This window comes from Lissotriton helveticus, chromosome 5_1, assembly GCF_964261635.1.
Source record: "Lissotriton helveticus chromosome 5_1, aLisHel1.1, whole genome shotgun sequence".
NCBI classification, from domain to species: Eukaryota; Metazoa; Chordata; class Amphibia; order Caudata; family Salamandridae; genus Lissotriton; species Lissotriton helveticus.
In genome coordinates, this window is record NC_136065.1 from 40,151,573 (window position 1) to 40,170,749 (window position 19,177).

Consider the following 19,177-nt stretch of genomic DNA (forward strand, 5'->3'; position numbering starts at 1 on the left):
AGCATAAAATGCTTTGGGAACAAGTAGTTCTTTTACAGAAAGAACTACAAAAGACTCACGTGATACATACACTGAGTCATCAACGTGATGGCGTTCACGTTGCAGGGAATTCATTGGCTGATGAGGCCGCAAAGACAGCTGTGCAAACGGCTTCCGTAGCTGCCATCACCAGATCAAAAACAAAAATAGACAGCGAAATATTACAGGCTGTCAGCGCTATGGTAAAAGATGCGAAAGAAACACTCCCGAAAGGCTCTCCAGTAAAGTACTCATACATAACTGATGCGAATAACGTTCCATTTGCGCGAATCCCTGGAGTGGGGGATAGGGCAATTCCAAACATGGAACATAGATTAGGACTCATTATAGCGGCACACGAAGGGCTTGCTTCTGTACATGCTGGCGTTTCAGCCACAGTATCGTTATTAAAACAGAGATACTGGTGGCCACAAATGAGAAGACAAACCAGGAACTATGTTCTAGAATGTGAAATATGTCAAAGAATGAAGGTATCAACAGTGAAACGACCAGCACAGACGCCCCTTCTAATCTCAGATAAACCATTAGCATGTGTTTACCTGGACCACTGCGGTCCCTTACAAAGGGATGGTAACTATAAATATATCATGGTCGCAGTGGATTCATGCACGAGATTCATATGGATGTGGCCCCAGCGCTCGGCTGATGCCAGAACTGTTATAAAAGATTTGCGAGTCTTCATCAGCACATACGCAATTGGCATGCTACATTCTGACCAGGGTCCTGCTTTTAGCTCTCGAGCTTATAAGGAGGCCATGACCAGCATGGGCATTGCATTGCGGTACTCTTGTCCCTTTCATCCTGAGGGAAACGGAATTGTGGAAAGAAAAAACCGTGACATAAAGCAATCTATAACGGCGAAGGTATTAGGTTCGGGAGCTGGGTGGGTCAAACATCTAATAAGTGTCCAACGTAGTCTTAATAATCTGCCAAGAAATTCTCTGAGAGGTCTCAGTCCGTACGAAGTATTGTTTGGGACTAGAATGTTAATCCAGGACCTCGATAGTCAGACTTCAGTGGTTAAAGAAAAATGCTTTGATATCAAAGATCGTTTGGCTATTTTACAGGACTTAAACGAAAAGAGAAAAGACCTGAGCTACATAAAGTTGAAACAGCAGCCAACAACCACTGAAGAGAAACCACCTGTCCCAGCAAGGCCTGTCTGGATTCCAAAAATCGGGGATCTGGTCAGAGAGAAGATCGCGGTAAAGAAGGAATTTGGGCATTCTTACAGAAAAGCAGTACCTGTCTTGTCTGTCAACGGGACAAGATCAGTAGTGTTACCGCCCCTTGCTGGTAAAAAGGAGAACCGAGTTGTATCCATCGACCTGGTTAAACCACAATCATGTGGCCGATAACAAGTAGTAGGCCAAGTGGACTCCCAAGAAGTAGTAGAACACCAAAGTTTGCTACAAATAAAGAGGTTCAAACTGAGAGACTAATCACATTTGATAAACCTACAGTGAAACAACAAGGACTATGCAACAAAGCCATGGAACTTAAACCTCTTGAAACCCAAATCAAAATCTTACATCAAGAAACAACAATCTACAATGATGTAATCACAGACTATGCTAATGAAACAAAGAAAATTCCAAAAACAAAAAGGAATCCAGAAGCAATTGAAACAATTGACAGAACAGCATCAGGCTAGTTCATCAACTTCGATGATTTTTCTGAGGATCCAAGTGAACCTGGGGAACAGCCAACACCAAAAACTTTTAAAGACAAAGCACAGGAACTCTTTCACCAACTAAAAGAAACCTATCTGATTTCTCCATGGATTGAAATTTGGGTGGCACTAGGAGTATTCATCCTCATACTTTGGCTCATCATGGTAGTATGCTTGGGACATTTCATTGAGGGAAAATATGTTACAATGGACACAGCAAGTCAGAAAATCAACTTGGTCCTAAAACCACACAAATCTTCACACATCGAGAAAAGAGAACTTTCTTCAGTGAACTTCACAGCCAATCCTATACCCGGTGGGGTAGCATGGGACAAAACTGATTACGAAATCTATGGTCCGGTTGAGCTCCTGAAGTATCCTCATCAATTCAAGATTTCATTGAGTGACTTTGTAAAACCAAGCACATTCGTTGATGATTTGGACCTTGAAAGTATTAATGATATGATGTCGGATCTAGTGATGTCAGCTAAATTTACAGAACATGATTATTTACAGGGTTCATCTAATTATGACCAGATGTATTGTTTTAACCACTATGGTAACCATTATCTGCATAAATCTGCCCAACCTAGAAATGTTTTAAATTATAATCAATGGGAACATTGTGCAACTCCACCAAAAGGCAGTTCGAAAACATTTTATGACAAATATTCATACTTTTCAGGGTTCAACACAAGCAATGCAGAAACATTTTATTTTAAATTATTAAATACGACAGGAATGAAAACGATGCTTACAAATACAAAATTGATCTATTCAGAGACATTTTAAAAAAAAATGAAAACATTCGGTTTTGATTTCTGGAACAAAAATATTGAAACGAAAACAATCTGGGGTACAAGAGATTGGCAAGTGCAAGGTATAGAATCATTATTTAGAGCCTGCATGATCCCAGAACAAATTATATTCTTGAATGATGCAATTCTACAGACAACTTGTCTTGGCCTAGCCAAAATTAAAGACTTAAACAAACCGTCTATTCCAAAGCCAACATCTGACAGTAATAGCACTACAGATGTTGAGATAGACGTATCCCATATTTTAAACCAAAACAGAACACATCCTGATTGGAAAAAATGGTTGATCTGGCCCACAGACACAAATAACTGTCAAGATTCATGAACAAAATACAGGGGTTCACATTGACCAGGCCAGACCCTAGATACTCCCAGAGACAACATCCAGGGATTGTAACTACTTACAGTGTAGGGGAACTCTGCCTCGAATGGCTACATACATCCACACTGGTTGAAATTAAGCAACACTTGATTTTACTTAAAGAAGGTGCTGACTTGCGTGATTTCATTTTGGGACCACGCAAACAGCGTCAAAAACGTTTTATAGCGGCCTCTATATATGCAGCCTACAACGAAGCTTGGAAAGAAACTCAAATTGAGACAGCAGAGAAAATACGGGAAGTTGACCGTGTTAATTTGGAAAAATCACTTTCTGTTGTGGAGAATGGGTTAATGACTCTGTCTTCCAGAATATATTCACTGGACAGTATTGTATCTTCTGCAATCGATATAATAGAGCAAGACTTACTGATGTTGCGACACGGTCAGTCCCAATTACGTTCTATTGTACAGCTTGGCTGGACGTTACAAAATCTGCGTTCAGGCTACGTGCCTTGGCGTTTAATCAACACAACGTCATTATTCAGTATCTTTAACTTTACTGATACACAAATCAGCTTGGCACAAAAGGGTGCTGATTATACAATTCTGAGCATTGAAAAACTTGAGAGATTGCCATTGACAATGTCAGAACGACCTGCCATTGAATGGATAATACATGGGATAATAACTATTCCGATAACGACTTTCCAGTATCGATACTGCCAAAAATATATACAGGCAGGCCAGTATGAAAGGTTGGGTAAAGGATACATTAAGTCAACATGGAACTTACCTCATACACACACATGTTACAGTAATAAAGGACAGAGTGTATTTCTTAGTGGTAATAATTGTGAAAAATCACTAAGTGGTATACTTCTGTGTCAGGGTATAAGTTTGCATGGGGCCTGTGAAGGAACCTCAAATAACCTTTCATGTCACCAACTCGGCACACCTGCAACACAAATAGAACCATTCTTTAAAAGACTTTCTAACGGGAGTTACATTCTAATTGTAGATCACAGATGTTGTGGCTTGCTGCCAGGAAAACCTTATCTGGTAAGCATGACTTCCATGGTCATTTGCTGTGAGCGAGTATTGTTCCCGAATGAGACCCCAGACAGGGAGGGAAGGTTATGGCCCAGTTTGAAAATCTCTTCTATTCGAATTGATACTTTAAGCAGAATGAAGACTGTGCTCCTACAGACGCCAACCCATTTGACGTCATCAAAAGAAACGTATGATCTCCAAGTTGCAAGGACAACGGGTGAGATACATGCATTGTTATCAACAAATTGCCCCCTACACTTCGCAGAAATGCTAAACGAAATCTTAAATATTTCTAATACAAGTGGTATCGCAAGTGTATTTAAGACAGTTTTTTCGGGACTGTTAACCCCATTCAAAGCAGTCCTGGGTATTTTTCCAAATTTCGTCCATTCCATCTTTGGCGGACTTCCACTCCTGTTGGGACTCGTAGCAGGCATTATATTTTTGCTACTCCTGCTTCGTTATGGCAAACCATGTCACAGACAAGACTCAAGCAACAATGGAAGAAACGATCCTAGCTATACGCTACCGGGACCGCATAACTAAAGTCCTTGGACTAGCCCAGCTAAGAGATCTGAATATGACCTGGTTTCTTTCGTTCAGACCCATGTGGCAGAATTGTGTTATGCCTGTATTGAGGTGCATGCTATGCGGCGAAGAATGCGTGTTGGACACCTGTCTTACACTACAATCAGAAGTACCATTGGATGCAGATACTTTGTTGGGTCCAGTAAAGGCTCATGCATTGTGCTGTCCCCAGCGGCTACCTATCCTGATGACGGCATTCGTGGAGACTTCACCACTACGATTGAAGGGTAGTGAAGTACATGATGAAAGCAGCATCGACCAGGTACGACCTTCTGTGAGCAGTTCTGATCAAACCATCCTTGAAAGCGAACATGCGCATGACTGCATGGTAGCGACACTTTCCAACCTAGTCGAACTTTCAGCAGAAGCTGTAGACTGTTTTTTCGAGAGTCTGTCTGAAATGATGTTTTCACCAGAACAGAGAGAATAACTTTGAGCAAAATTGCACACAGAGTTCCCTGAACTCTGAATTTGGCCTTCAGCTTTTTGAAAACAAAGTGACTGTGAACTATTTTTCTCTTCTCCCCGGAAAAACGAAAACTTTTTCCCGAATCCAAAATATTTACCTTTTTGGCACTTATCTTCTGCTTAAAGTAAAACTATTCCTAGAGAACAGAACTTCTATTCTTAGGAACTTGTGGCGGTTTGGGTGGGAATAGGCAAGAGGCGAGTCTTGGTAGGGTTCAAACAAGGTTTTAATGATTGAAACAGTCTGTCTGTACAAGTGGGGCGCACACGTAAAGGCCGAGGGGACCGGCTTCTTTCCCGTCGGGGTTTGATGTTTCCTTCCGGCTCCCGGCGTCGGGTCGGGCTCCGCCTCCCAGTCACTTCGGGCTCCGTCGCGCCCCAGGCTCCACCGAGGGGGGAACAAGAAAAACAGAGGTGGTATAAGTAACCTGTTTGTTCCTACAGATAGTAAATGGGAAAGGGGGTGAGGGACAACACTGTGAGTCAATCCTGACGCGATCTGTGAGGGGAGTGCAGGGGGTCTCGTTACTCTAGGGGACAGCCGGTCTTCCTTTCCCAAACCTCAACCACCCTGTGACCCGACCCCGTACCTCTGTTAGCCACGCCCCTCCTGGGGAGTGGCTGGGCGAATCGTGGGTCCGGTGCCCTCCTGGGTTTGTTGCTGCCGCCGGTCTCCGTAGCCCGTCTGGCCGTCGGCTGCTCGGGTCTTCCTCCTCTCCGCAGTCCGCTCCTCCCCTGGCCGCGCCGTCGCCCTCTCTCTCGGCGGAGTCCTCCGTTGAAGTCTGGGTCCCGGCTCGGTTAGAGGTCCCAGCGGATCCGCCGAACCACTCGGTTCCCGCTCTCCAAGGAAATCCTCGATTCCTGTCTTCTCCTCCTCTCCCCGTCTCTTCTTCTCTGCACTCCGTTCTCCGCTCGATTCCACTGCTCCACGCCTCTCCTCCACTCTGATCCTCTCTGACCGCTCCTCCGGTGTATAGACACACCTGGTCCGGGTTTTGGGCGTCTTTTAAAGGAAAGATCAGTCCCTCCTCCTCTTCACCTGCGCTGGGCCAGTTAAAAGGGTCGCGCTCCAGATCATCCTCATCGCAGCTATACTGGACCGCCCCCGGGGTCCAATTCGGGGTTTCGGCCACCTGTGGAGAGAAGAGGGGGGGGTCACAGATTATAGGGCACACTGCGGGGTGTAGGGGGGGGTGCCCCCCTTCCCGGTTACACCCCTCCCCCCCTGGATGCTTCTGTTCGGGAAGGGGATTACGGGACAAGTAGTCAGCCCCCGTGTTGTCTATTCCACGTTTGTGACACACCGTGAAGGAATAAGGCTGAAGGGCCAAAAACCAACGCAACACCCTCGGATTATTTGACCGGTTGCGGGCCATCCACAGGAGGGGCGCGTGATCGGTATACAGGGTGAAAGACCGCCCCTCCAGGTAGTAGGCCAGCTTGTCCACCGCCCAACGTATGGCCAGGCACTCCTTCTCCACCGTGGAATATTTCAACTCCCGGGAGAACAGTTTGCGGCTTACATATAGTATCGGGTGTTCCGCCCCATCCTCCCCTGTTTGTGACAAAACCGCCCGATGCCGTAGTCAGAGGCGTCTGTGTGCAGTGAAAAAGGTCTGTTGAAATCGGGGGAGGATAGGACGGGAGTCGTGGTGATGGTTCTCTTCAGTACGGCAAAAGCTTCCAACATCTCCACAGTGGGGGTTGCCAGCCCCGCCGCTTTAAAGGTGGTCTGGAGGGTATCCATGAGGGGGGCAGCTAGCTGGGCAAACCTGGGGATGAACCGCCTGTAATAACCGATAAGCCCCAGGAAGGCCCGCATCTCCTTTTTGGAGCCAGGAAAAGGTGTTTCTACGATAGCTCGGACTTTCTCGATCTGCGGCTCTATCATTCCATGTCCTAGCACATATCCCAGATACTTCACTTTCTGGAAGGCTAATCTGGTTTTCTTAGCGTTGATCTTCAAGCCGGCTTTGGTGAGCGTGTCCAATACCTGGTCCAGATGGGCCAAGTGGGTTTTCCAATCGGGACTAAACACGACGATGTCGTCCAGATAGGCGGATGTAAACTGCTTGTGGTCTTTTAAGACGTTGTTCATCAGTCTTTGGAAGGTGGCCGGGGCTCCATGCAACCCGAAGGGTAGGACGTTGAACTCGTAGTGCCCTGAGTCTGTGGAAAACGCCGTTTTATGCTTGTCTTCTTCCCGCAGGGGCACCTGCCAATATCCTTTAGTCAAGTCTATAGTACTGATGTACTTTGCCTCTCCTAGCTTTTCTATTAATTCGTCAATCCGTGGTATCGGATAGGCGTCAAAGGAGGAAATGTCGTTAAGGGCTCGGAAGTCCATACAAAACCGGCGACTTCCATCCGGTTTGGGTATCATCACTATCGGGCTGGACCATTGACTACTGGAGGGACGGATGACCCCGAGTTTCAGCATGTCCTCAATTTCTTGTTGAATGCCTTTCCTCCTTGCTTCGGGCACACGATATGGCCTGACTTTCACTACTCGTCCGCGGGGGGTTCTTATTTGGTGTTCGGCCCGAGAGGTTCTTCCTGGTTGATCTGAGAATACCCGGGAATGTCGGTTCAGGGTTGTCATCAAATCTTTCCTCTCTTGTGCCAGCAGCTCCTCATTAAGCACAAGCTGGTTCAGAGTGCTCCCAGTGGATGGAGTAGGATGACCGACCAAGTGGACGCCGGTCGGAGGGTGACCCAGCCATTGTTTTAGCAGGTTGATATGGTACACCTGGGTTTTATTTTGGTGTACCTGTAGTTTATAGCTGGTATTTCCAGTGGTGGATACGACCTGGTAAGGGCCACTCCATTCCGCTTTAAACTTCTGCAGTGAGGAAGGCAGCAACACCAAAGCCCAGTCTCCTTTTTGCAGTCTCCTCCACTTCTTTCCTTTGTCGTACCATGCTTTCTGTTTTTTCTGACTATTGTCTAGGTGGGTATAGGCCAGATCCCTCAGTTTTCCCAGTTTAGATCTGAGATTCTGGGCGTACTCCAGAGTATTCATGGCCTCCTCGGGGATTTCGTTCTCCCAGGCCTCCTTCGTCATGTCTAGAAGAGATCTCGGTTGTCTTCCGTACAGTAGTTCAAACAACGAGAACCCGGTGCTGCTTTGTTTTTGCCCCCTTATCACATACAAAGCAAGGGGCAATACTTGATCCCAATCTGCTCCATTCACTTCCAACATTTTCCTCAATGTGGTCTTCAAGGTACGGTTGTACCTCTCCACGAGCCCGTCTATCTGTGGATGATACACCGCGGTGCGTATTTGGTGAATATCGAGCATCCTACACACCTCCTTCATCAGTTTGGAGACAAATGGGGTCCCTTGATCGGTTAGGATTTCTTTCGGGAACCCCACTCGTGAAAACAGTTCAAGCATTCTATCGGCTACCTGCCGAGTGGTGGTGGTTGCCAGAGAAAACGCCTCGGGAAACCTGGTGGCGTAGTCCACCATGACCAGCACGTATTGGTGCCCTTTTTTTGTCTTCGGAAGGGGTCCTATCAGGTCCATGCCCATGCGTTCGAAGGGTGCTCCGATAATGGGAAGAGGCTGTAGCGGTACCGCTGGGGGACGAGTCATATTCTTTTTCTGACATGTTTCACACCTCTGGCAGTATTCCATGGCGTCTTTATAAATGACAGGCCAATAGAAATGGCGGAGGAGGGTCTGGGTCGTTTTCTCGGCCCCGGTGTGGCCGGCGACGAGGTGGGCATGTGAATAGAACAAGACCTGTTCCCGGAATACCAAGGGGACTAACAGCTGTTCCGGTTCATCTTTCTTTCCTTGTCGGTATAGCAATTCGTGTTTGACAAAGAAGCGTGGATAGGCAATGGGGCTCTGCCCATGTGTCCTTTGAGCGTTGTCCCACGCGTTGAAGAGCGTGTTGTCGTTGGCCTGGGCAAACTTGAAACTGCGGTCCAATACCCAGGGTTCTTGGGACAAGAGAGTGGGCCTGGAGTTTTTTTCCGCGTTTTGTCCCAGACTGTGATGGAACATCTCCAGGAAAGCCGGGTTATCAGTCCCGCTGACGAGATCCTCAGGGAGGGAGTCTAAGACGCCTACTTTGATGTTCTGGGGTCTACCGTCCCTGGGGTATATGGGTAGGAGGGCCACCGGGTAGGGGCGGACGTCCCCATGGACACACCGAATGAACACTTGATCGTTCGGGATCAGATTGGAGGCTTTAATATGTTGGGTCTGTACCACTGACTGTCGACACCCCGAGTCTAACAGGGCTTGAATGAGAGCCCCATTCACATTCACACTTACTCGAAAAGCGGGGCCCATCTCGGCGGAGTAAAGAACGGTTCGGGGGAGGTACCCGACCTCCATTGGTTCTTCGTTGGTTTTTCTCCTGGGGCACAACCTTGCGATGTGTCCCCAATTGCCGCAGTCAAAGCACTGCGGGCCATTTTGCGGGTGGGGTTCCGGCCTCCAGGGTTTGGGTTTCGCCGCTTCCGGCAAACGCACGGGTCTCTTCTCTGGTTTCGAGAGTAGTCTTGGCTTCTCCGGTTCCCATGCAAAGGGTCCTCGGGGCTGCGCCCTCGTGAAGGTAGTAGCCATCTCGACGGCCTGTGCTGTCGTAAGATTATGGTGTTGTCTTAACCATCGTTGAGTTGCATACGGCAGGGCCTCCAGGAATTGCTCTAGGTACACCCTGTCCATTATCTGTTCTTTGGTACACTGCTGGGGAGTCAGCCATTTATCCGCTGCCATCTTCAAGCGCACAAACAAGGTTTTCGGGGTTTCCCCAGGGACACCCCTCTCCTTCCTGAACTTGATCCGATAGGCCTCAGTGTCCAGACCCAGGTGGTCCAGGATTATTCCCTTAATGGTGGCATATGGGGTGTCCCCGGTGGGGTTGGCCACCTGATAGGTGGCCTGTGCTTCTCCCACCAGCAGGGGGGCTAAGAAGAAGGGCCACTTGGCCACGGGCCATCCACATGCGCGGGCCGCCCGTTCAAAGTTTAGCAAGAACGCATCGGGGTCTTCTCCTGGAATGTACTTCTGAAGGGACACTCCCCCTATGCTGTGGGGTGTAAGGCCGGTCGAGGGGGCTACCGTGGCTATCACCGGATCCAATGCATGCGCGGTCACTGCAGCCTTCATTATTTCCCGGTCGGCATCCGCCGACTGAATTTGCTTCTCTACCACCCATTCCAACCGTTCCTGCCCTTTGGCCAGTCTCTCCAGGATCGCTTCCATAGTTGTTACACTGATGGTTGATGTGCCCGCATTCTCCACCACTGTGGCGGTTTGGGTGGGAATAGGCAAGAGGCGAGTCTTGGTAGGGTTCAAACAAGGTTTTAATGATTGAAACAGTCTGTCTGTACAAGTGGGGCGCACACGTAAAGGCCGAGGGGACCGGCTTCTTTCCCGTCGGGGTTTGATGTTTCCTTCCGGCTCCCGGCGTCGGGTCGGGCTCCGCCTCCCAGTCACTTCGGGCTCCGTCGCGCCCCAGGCTCCACCGAGGGGGGAACAAGAAAAACAGAGGTGGTATAAGTAACCTGTTTGTTCCTACAGATAGTAAATGGGAAAGGGGGTGAGGGACAACACTGTGAGTCAATCCTGACGCGATCTGTGAGGGGAGTGCAGGGGGTCTCGTTACTCTAGGGGACAGCCGGTCTTCCTTTCCCAAACCTCAACCACCCTGTGACCCGACCCCGTACCTCTGTTAGCCACGCCCCTCCTGGGGAGTGGCTGGGCGAATCGTGGGTCCGGTGCCCTCCTGGGTTCGTTGCTGCCGCCGGTCTCCGTAGCCCGTCTGGCCGTCGGCTGCTCGGGTCTTCCTCCTCTCCGCAGTCCGCTCCTCCCCTGGCCGCGCCGTCGCCCTCTCTCTCGGCGGAGTCCTCCGTTGAAGTCTGGGTCCCGGCTCGGTTAGAGGTCCCAGCGGATCCGCCGAACCACTCGGTTCCCGCTCTCCAAGGAAATCCTCGATTCCTGTCTTCTCCTCCTCTCCCCGTCTCTTCTTCTCTGCACTCCGTTCTCCGCTCGATTCCACTGCTCCACACCTCTCCTCCACTCTGATCCTCTCTGACCGCTCCTCCGGTGTATAGACACACCTGGTCCGGGTTTTGGGCGTCTTTTAAAGGAAAGATCAGTCCCTCCTCCTCTTCACCTGCGCTGGGCCAGTTAAAGGGGTCGCGCTCCAGATCATCCTCATCGCAGCTATTCTGGACCGCCCCGGGGTCCAATTCGGGGTTTCGGCCACCTGTGGAGAGAAGAGGGGGGGGTCACAGATTATAGGCACACTCCAGGGGGTAGGGGGGGTACCCCCCTTCCCGGTTACAGAACTCTAGAGACATTACATTACCTCAAACTCTAGCTTATATGCAAGTAATTGTATATATGTGATGAGATGGTCTCGCAATTTTTCTTCTGTATTAAGAGCCATTTCATGTGTAATTTCGCAAATCATTCATGCTGATATAAAATGTGCATCTACTTTTTGAATGATTACACTGCTTGAATGCATACAGTACCTATACTCATTTCGTGTATTTCGCATACGCCATTTTTTAAATACAAAATGTATTTTGGGGTGGTTCGGTATACACATGCACTGTTAGTTATGTTTACTATTGCTTAGGTTAGTAAATATGTACATAAAATCGTGGAGTGGGTGTAGTGTGTTTATCTAGGTACCTATATTGATACTCCTATTTCTGAACCTTGTCCGGATATTAATTCACTAGTGTCCATACAACGGCACAGAAACCCGTTTTCAGATTAAGTCATAGCGCATGCTGTCACATTAAGCAAGCACTATTCCTCCAGCCCCCTAGAAAGCACACCGAGTTCTCAAAACAAACCAAACCTCCAGCAGACCTGGGAAATCCCCCGCAGCTATTGTTTTGATTTCGCTCGAGAACTCCTGAAAAGAATGTAAGAACGACCAGTCCTTATGACATTCTTACTGACGTCTTATGTCCATCCTTACGTCAAACTCGGCACCTTTCAGGTATAAATATACCGACGCTGCCCTAAGCAAAGACACGGTGGTGATGAGCTTGGAGCAGCGCTACTTGCCGGAGAGCCCAGCTGATGCAGGAAGCCCACGGACGCTGCCCTCCCTTTTGACGCGCTGAGAGAGACGCTGTCTTTTCTCCTGCTGAGAAATCCAGCCTCCGGCGTTTCCGGGTTACCTTCGCGGGTAACTGGGATACCGAGTCCTGAGAAAGAGATACCAGCCCTCCTACCTTCTAAATCCCAGGTACTGAACTGACTAACCCCTTACAGAGAATTCTTGAGTCAGATTCTTGGCAAAGCAAACTTAACTTAAACTGCTACTTATTTACTCCCGCCCACGTATTAGGCTTAGGTCGGGTACACCGGGGTAGGCGTAGTTAGAAGCACCAGTTGAGTACGATTAGTCATTGTATATATGTATGTATAACTTTTATCCATTTTAAGTATCATATGGCTAAGAAACCATATCAATGCTTTTACAGTATTATTTTATAATCCTGCTTTTACTGTATGCACTTTACTTAAATATAAGTATTGCAATAATAGCGATTCATTTCTCTTGTATGAGAAAAGAGACTGATCAATAAATAACTCCTTTTATTGAACACGCCCATCTCTTCTTTTCTCTACAAACTGGTGGAACTAAGAATGCACGTACTAACTGAGTAAAATGATTGTCTTTTGTTTTCACACGACTCTAAAGATATACTCTTGATTGGGGAGAGCAAAGTTGTCATGTTCTATGGTTGTCAGAAACTAAATCCCTTCTTGTCTATCCAGGGAGGTTAAACTCCTCCTTGCCTATTCGAGAAAGTTTCTAGTGAACTCTGAGCTAGCTGGCACACACAAAACTTTAAGTCTAATATCGACAGTAGAAGACCTAGTTAACCTCTGTCCTATGTCTATACTATTGAAGATATTATTCCAATGCGCAGAGCCTATTGGGATAATAGGAACTACACTACAACAGCTGATGTTGTTGCACCAAGGATATTGTACTGCAAAACTAAATACTTATAAGGTCCCAAAAGCGAGACTTATTGGCTATGCCAATGCTTGTTGTTTTCTGTTAGTGAGTTTTATTTTATTAAACTCCGGGGAGTTTTCAAGTCCCTCTTCAAGTACAGTATGACCTTAACTTTCAGGGGGCGACGCGGGTATATCTTCTGTTGCGTAAGGGATAGCTCATATTTTGAGTACAATTTTGTATGATTTTTTGTATCAACTTTTATAGCCTCTTTTATATTTGTGGGGTTCTCTAAACCCTCTTCCTCTTTCAATTCAGCCTCTGATGCCGAAATCTGCACTTTAGCTTGAGCTTGTATTTGGGCTTGGGCTTGTAATATTGTGTTGTCTGGGGGGGTTCTCCTGAGAAGAATTAATTATTAAATTCTCTGAGGTCACCCCTCCTGGTCTTATAGTCAGATTCATGCAAGCACGTACACTCACACACTGTACCTGCAGCTTTTCCTCTGTTCACACCCCTCCTTGCAGTTTAAACAGTCCTTTAAACCATCTTCTTTGAGATCCGCTCCCACACTGAGAAGGGAGCAGCTGTTGGGTGGCCCTCTAAAATCTGTCCTAATCAAGACTTTACTGCGTGCTAACAAGCAGAGCACTGCCTCCATCCAAACACCTCCAATCCTCCTATTCTTGCTCCCAACACTCTCCCTCCGTGAGCTCCTTGGTGGCTACGCACCACATATTGCACCGGACCCCGCCTCCAGCTTTGAGTCTGACACCGTTTTTCCCACAGCGACAGAGCGTTAGAGCGTTGGAGTCTTCCCTCATGCCGAGCCTCGTCTTTCGTTCAAACTGGGTAGGAATTTTAAACTTTGTTTTAACTTTTACTGCTGCTGATGTATAGTCCGCACTCCCGCATTACCGAGTTTACTGATTTACCATTTTTCGAGTCTTCAGGGCGACTACTCCTGCGTTTGCATACCTCATTCTGACGGAGCTCCCGACCGAGCTGCTTAGCCGGCCGCCATGTTCTCCTGACTCCTCACTGAGCTTATATGAGTAACCCTGGATTATATTACAGAGTGTGCAAAATGAATCTCTGCAAATTGCTGCCTGGCAGCATTAGAAATCTAATTTAAAACTAGATTTTCTTGGCACCTTAAACGGCAACCAAATTCCTCTCTAATTTGGCTTAGGGTGGAGTTAGAGGTGTAAACGTCCTTATTGTGGTCATATGCTGTCACTTTAACAGTGATGTTTTGATCAAATTGGTTGATTAGTTTACTGCCAAGAAGCTTCATGAGAAGTAGCTCCATGTAGAGGGCAATAGATGAGGGTGACAGAAAACATCCAGGACATCCTCCGAGGACGACAGAGAGCATCCCTCCAAGGGCAACAGAGAGCATCCGTACGTGGGTGAAAGAAAGCATCCCTCCAAGGGTGACAGAGAGTATCCCTCTGGGGGTGACAGAGAGTATCCCTCTGGGGGTGACAGAGAGTATCCCTCTGGGGGTGACAGAGATCATCCCTCGGAGGGTGACAGAGATCATCCCTCGGAGGGTGACAGAGAGCATCTCTCCGAGGGCAAAAGAGAGCATCCCTCCCAGGGTGACAGGGAGCGTCCCTCCGAGGGTGACAGAGAGCATCCTTCAGAGGGTGACAGAGAGTATTCCTTCCAGGGTGACACAGACCTCCAAGGTTGACAGAGAGAATCCCTCGGAGGATGACCGAGAACATTCCTCTGAGGGTGACAGAGAGCATCCCTCCTATGTGGAATAGAGAGAATTCCTCTGAAAGTGACGAAGAGCATCCCTCGGAGGGTGGCAGAGAGCATCCCTCCCAGGGTGACCAAGAGCGTCCCTCAGAGGGAGACAGAGAGCATCCCCCCGAGGGTGACGGAAAGCTTCCCTCCAATGGTGGCTGAGATCATGCCTCTGAGGGTGACAGATAGCATCCCTCCGAGGGTGGCAGAGAGCATCCCTCTCAGGGTTACAGGGAGCATCCCTCTCAGGGTTACAGGGAGCATCCCTCTCAGGGTTACAGGGAGCATCCCTCTCAGGGTTACAGGGAGCATCCCTCTCAGGGTTACAGGGAGCATCCCTCAGAGGGTGACAGGGAGCATCCCTCAGAGGGTGACAGGGAGCATCCCTCAGAGGGTGACAGGGAGCATCCCTCAGAGGGTGACAGGGAGCATCCCTCAGAGGGTGACAGGGAGCATCCCTCAGAGGGTGACAGGGAGCATCCCTCAGAGGGTGACAGGGAGCATCCCTCAGAGGGTGACGGAGAGCATCCCTCCGAGGGTGACGGAGAGCATCCCTCCGAGGGTGACGGAGAGCATCCCTCCGAGGGTGACGGAGAGCATCCCTCCGAGGGTGACGGAGAGCATCCCTCCGAGGGTGACGGAGAGCATCCCTCCGAGGGTGACGGAGAGCATCCCTCCGAGGGTGACGGAGAGCATCCCTCCGAGGGTGACGGAGAGCATCCCTCCGAGGGTGACGGAGAGCATCCCTCCGAGGGTGACGGGGAGCATCCCTCCGAGGGTGACGGGGAGCATCCCTCTCAGGGTGACAGGGAGCATCCCTCTCAGGGTGACAGGGAGCATCCCTCTCAGGGTTACAGGGAGCATCCCTCTCAGGGTTACAGGGAGCATCCCTCTCAGGGTTACAGGGAGCATCCCTCTCAGGGTTACAGGGAGCATCCCTCTCAGGGTTACATGGAGCATCCCTCTCAGGGTTACATGGAGCATCCCTCAGAGGGTTACAGGGAGCATCCCTCAGAGGGTTACAGGGAGCATCCCTCAGAGGGTTACAGGGAGCATCCCTCAGAGGGTTACAGGGAGCATCCCTCAGAGGGTGACAGGGAGCATCCCTCAGAGGGTGACAGGGAGCATCCCTCAGAGGGTGACAGGGAGCATCCCTCAGAGGGTGACAGGGAGCATCCCTCAGAGGGTGACAGGGAGCATCCCTCAGAGGGTGACAGGGAGCATCCCTCAGAGGGTGACAGGGAGCATCCCTCAGAGGGTGACAGGGAGCATCCCTCAGAGGGTGACAGGGAGCATCCCTCAGAGGGTGACAGGGAGCATCCCTCAGAGGGTGACAGGGAGCATCCCTCAGAGGGTGACAGGGAGCATCCCTCTGAGGGTGACAGGGAGCATCCCTCTGAGGGTGACAGGGAGCATCCCTCTGAGGGTGACCGAGTGCATCCATCTGAGGGTGACCGAGTGCATCCATCTGAGGGTGACTGACAGCATCCCTCCGGGGGTGACCGAGAGCATCCCTCCAGGGGTGACCGAGAGGATCCCTCCGGGGGTGACCGAGAGCATCCCTCCGGGGGTGACCGAGAGAATCCCTCCAGGGGTGACCGAGAGGATCCCTCCAGGGGTGACGGAGATCATCCCTCCGGGGGTGACGGAGATCATCCCTCCGGGGGTGACGGAGATCATCCCTCCGGGGGTGACGGGGAGCATCCCTCCGGGGGTGACGGGGAGCATCCTTCCGGGGTGACGGGGAGCATCCCTCTGAGGGTGATGGAGAGCATCCCTCTGAGGGTGATGGAGAGCATCCCTCCGAGGGTGACGGAGGGATGGAGCATCCCTCCAAGGGTGACAAAGAGCATCCCTAGGAGGATAGCAGAGAGCATCCCTCTGAGGGTGACAGAGAGCATCCCTCTGGGGGTGACAGAGCGCATCCCTCTGAGGGTGACAAAGCGCATCCCTCTGAGGGTGACAGAGAGCATCCCTCTGAGGGTGGCAGAGAACATCCCTCTCTGGTTCCACAGTCTGTCTGGAACAGTGTAAGTTGAAGTAGTTTATAATGACCATGACCTGTCAGTGTTGGTACAAACATGTAATTTACCAGTCAATCTCAACACATGCTCAAATGCCATTTCTGCTTCTAAGCAAATGATAGATAGTAAACATATGTTTCCCGGGTGACGAATATGGGAATCAAGCCCACCATCACCAATGTAGATAAGGTTTGGCCCATAGTTTTGTGTCAGTGTTGAGAAATGAAATGGCACCCTTAAGACCCACAGTCCAAGGGAGGCTCATCCTTCTCACAAGAGAGGACCACTCTTGCCTCCTGCTGGAATGATGGATCCGACACTTTGATATGACCTCGCAACTCATTTTGGGATGCTCTCCCATGACCTTGTGGATTACCCTCTCTTGTAATTACAGGAAGATGACTCCTGACATGTTTATGAACCTCTTGTGTCAGTCAAGGACAAAGGCCCAATGCCTGTTGATGATCCTCAAAGGGTCCTATGTGTTTGGTTTATCTGACAATAGTGGTCCCCTGCTTGCACCACCCACTAAGGCAGTCACTCTACTGACTTAAAATTTCAATAGACCAGACTTCTCCAACGAGTAGCTTGTGAGCTACTAGCGTCCCTCCAGCTACCTGCACGTAGCTCTTGTGTGTAGCCAGCCTACCAAATAAGACATTTTTGCTGACGGACTTTCTAAATGCATCTTAGGGTCCAGGGGGGCAATGCCCCCATAGAGAAACTGCAGAGGGTGGATTTAAATCTAGTACATCAGGGATCGAATTTTGTGATTGTTGCCCCCGTATGTCATGGTTTTCCTCCCATATGCCAAGAATCATCTCTAATGAGCTAGTTCCAGTACTTTGCCACAGTTACCCCCACGCCAAAAATGACCTCAAGTGTGACAGTAGCAGTGGTTTCACATGTGCCTGTCCATGCCAACAATTGCCTCCAGTGTGCCAGTAGCAGTGGTTTTCACAGGTGCCTATTCATGCCAACAATTGCCTCCAGCATTCCAGCAGTAGACGTTTTCTATGAGTCCCTCTATAAGCTACGAATTACCTTCAGTATGTTAGGGCCAATGGCAGACTAGCAAGCATTACATCACATCACTCGCATTTACTCAACCACATTCATTCATTCATTCTCACTCAGTCTACCTCACTCTCACTCATTCTTACTCTGACACCATCATACTTACTCATACTCTCTTGCTCTAACTCTGTCATTCTCACACTGACTCTAGGTCTTACTCACTCATACTTTATCACTCGTGCACTCACTCCTATTGTCACTCATTCTGACTCACTCATGCTCACTGCCACTCATTCTCACTTATTCTCACTCACTCCCTTTTAGTGGCTCTCGCACACTACATGTCACTGACAGTCACTTTTTCTTACACACACTCATGCTCACTCTTACAAACAGACTCACAAACACACAACCACACTCTGATCCCCAAGCACGTACCCTATGTACATTTAAAATCATTTTTTTATTTAAGACATCTGCCACAGAAGTTGTAATTCTAGATCCTTGTGCCCCATTTTTATTACACTAACAGTTAATAATGATCTATTATTCACTATTAGTGTAATATAAAACTGGCTGAAAACAAAGGTGTGGCACGGCTCTCATAAGGGCGAGTTTCCTCTGTGTACTTGGTACTCATTTTGCTACCTCTGAAGCCAGAGGTCGCACAAGCAGTGTCAGGGGTCACAAGGGGCAAGCCAGGAGTCACAGCTGCGACCCCTGGCAATCCCTAAATGATGCCCATGCATGTGACCCTGTTGAGAGCATCATAGAATGTGGCAAGTGACCTCATTCGGAATATCAGAATGTGCTGTGTTTTGTGACTCCATTCAGAATGACACTGTGCTCTGTCATTACCATTCCGAGTATCAGTTTCTGTTATATCCTGTGACCTCATTCAGAGTATAAATCAAAAGAAATTGGACAAGGCTGTTCCTAGGGAAAGGAACAGGGGGGGGGGGTTGTTTGTGCGGTGTGCTGGTCACAGGGAAGTGATAGTGTGGTGGTTAACGTGTGTTAGCCTACCACTGGGTATCCATTGTGTTGGATATGGTTGCCTCACACACCCTTGCAGGTGTCATGCTTCATCATAGGCGTTGCTCCTCGTTGGGTAGGCGGTGCAATACCCAACGGGCTCACCTCAAAGGGGGGCTCTTTGACGGAGATCTTTTGAATCCAACTGCCTATGGGTGAAGTGTGGGTATGGGGCCAGGTGGGTTGTGGACTAGGTTGTGAGTTTAAAATGTAGCGTGGGGTACCAGAGACTACTTTATTCAGGTGGTCCCTCATTACAATTAAAAGGTGAAGCTCGTCTAGGTTTACTGGAAGGTAATGTATCCTTGTTCTAGACTAGGCTAAAAAGTATAGAAAGTGGTCGACATGTTTCTCGCTGTGTTATATTAACTTGCGATTCGTCAGGACCTCTTTGGTATAGTCTACAAACAATGGTTATAGTGTCTATATCAA

General features: G+C 48.9%; 1 protein-coding gene across 1 annotated transcript in view; it reads left to right on the top strand.

Annotated features, from left to right (window-relative positions):
• The window catches only part of LOC144752932 (E3 ubiquitin-protein ligase TRIM39-like), a 331,687-nt gene that overhangs the window by 143,995 nt on the left and 168,515 nt on the right, over window positions 1-19,177 (top strand). The window lies entirely within an intron of this gene.